A 2,500-nucleotide genomic window follows, 5' to 3' on the forward strand; every position below is an offset into this window, starting at 1 on the left:
TTTTTTTATATAAAAAAATTTAAAAAAAAAAAAAAAAATATATATAAAAATTTATTTTTTTAAAAAAAAATTTTTTATAAAAAAAACATATATATATTTTTTTTTTTTTTTTTTTTCTTTAATATAAAAAAATTTAAATATAATAATTTTTTTTATTTTAATTAAAAATATATAATTAAAAAATTTTTTTTAAATTAAATTTTTTAATTAATATATTAATATTATATATTTTTATATATATATTATTTAAATTATATAATATATTATTAAAATTATTTATATATATAAAAATATTAATTATATATATAATATAATATATATAATAATATTTTTAAATTTTATATATATAATATTTATTTTTAATAGTATATATTTTTTAAATTTTATATATTATATTTTTAATTTAAAATTTATTTATATTTAATATTATATATTTTAATAAAATTATTATAATAATTATATAATTTATAATTAATATATAATTTATAATATATATTATTATATTATATATTATATATATTATATAATATATTTTAAAAATTTTATATATATAATATTATATATTAAATATAAATTATTATATTATATATTTTATATATTATTAATAACTTATATAATTAATATTATATAATTATATATTTTAATTTTTTAAAAAATTATAATATTTATAAAATTATTTATATATTTATATATATAATAATATATATAATTATATATATATATTATAGTAGTATAAATATATTATCTTTATAATATGTAGATTATATATATATATATAAATTAATATATATCATATATATATAGGGTAATATTTTATAGTAAGATATATATATAATATATATATATATTTTAATAATATATATATATATATATAAATATATCTATATATTTATATATATATATCTACATATATTATATCATTTATATATACATATATATCTATTATACTACCTATTTTATATATTATATATATATATATAAAAATTTATTTTATCTTATATTCTATTTATATATCCTATATATATTATTATAAACAATATAACAGCCATTTTTTCTGATCTCTTTTCAGTTTGTAAAATGTTTAACCTAGTCTCTGATAAGTTTTGTAAATCCTATACAAGTAGTTTGAAGGGTTATTCCACTAAATGTGTCTTATATAATAATAGTGCCCATTATTTACCATGCATTGTGACCATTCTAATTTTAGTATCAGAAAACGTTTCTTGTGGCAGACTGTCATGATAAGTTGAGTGTTCCTTTTTTCATATTTTCTTGAGCTGTTGATGATTTTCTGTTTCTATAAGCTGTTCCTGACTCTGCTTAATGCACAAGAATATTTTTTATTAACAGTATGATGTGATTTGGCTGAAGGATTGGTTTGCTTGTTAAAAAGAGCTGCCTCATGTCGTGAAAAAAGCACACCCCCCTTAATTTTTCAAATTTTATTTGAGCAAAATACAGGACATCCTTGAGCATGAAAAAAAATTTTCAGCAACCCAAATTCTGTTCTGTTTGTTTTAAAAAAAAAAAAAAAAAAAAAAAAAAAAAAAAGATAAAAATGGTAATGATTATTGATAATTAGATGGATAAGTTATTTACTTAGGTTATTGGTTTGCATTACTCATTGTGTGCATAATGATCATTAATTCGGATAAGCTGTACTTAGCACTGCCTTGTTTCCAGGGGCAGATCCAAAGGGCTTCTCACACAAAGGGGAAATTGAGGAAAACTAAATTTGTTAAATTTTGTACAAAGCACAAAATGAAAAAAAAGCATTTTTTTTTCCTAGCTCTAGATCAATATATTATTTCTCCTGCAATTTTCAGGATAATCTTTACACTGTTCTGCTTTTTTTTTGACTGCTGATATAAAAAAAAGAAAAAAAAAATTATGAAAGAGTAATATGTTGTAGATACTTAAGCAAGTTTTCAGATCTCAGATGGAGATCCTATTTTTTTGATTGAGTCTCTGAACAGCTCCCTCTCAAGAGTAAAACCAGAAATGCTTAACAACTTCCTGGTTGGATCAGCCCTGTCATGTCTTGCAAAACACATTGTTATGGATTTTATCTGTGGGTGCATAAGGCTCATTATGCAGACGTGATCCCTTTTTTTCTTTCATGCAGCCTACTGGGGACCATAGCAGTTGCCAGGTGCACCTCTTATTCGTTTGCTTGTGTCCCTGCCTGCCCCGTTCTGTTGTTTAAGGGCCGTTTCTTGAGTTTAGGCCCCAGTTTCCTTAGCAAAACAAGCAGGGCTTATCGCATTTTTAATGAGTTTATTTGTTGGAAGAAGCTCTTGTTTGGTTGTAACTTTTTTTTTTATTGATTGTTTAGGATGTTTGTTATTTTCGAACTCTACTTTGAGGATTTTGTTTACGCATCTTTTTGTCATTGAGATGAAGCCCTGTTTGTTTATGCCATAAACATTTGTTTACTGTTCACTTACAGCTTTAAAACAATAATGATCATTGAGCATGTGTTGCTTTTTTTTCAGATTTA

This window comes from Penaeus monodon, chromosome 1, assembly GCF_015228065.2.
Source record: "Penaeus monodon isolate SGIC_2016 chromosome 1, NSTDA_Pmon_1, whole genome shotgun sequence".
Taxonomy (NCBI): Eukaryota; Metazoa; Arthropoda; class Malacostraca; order Decapoda; family Penaeidae; genus Penaeus; species Penaeus monodon.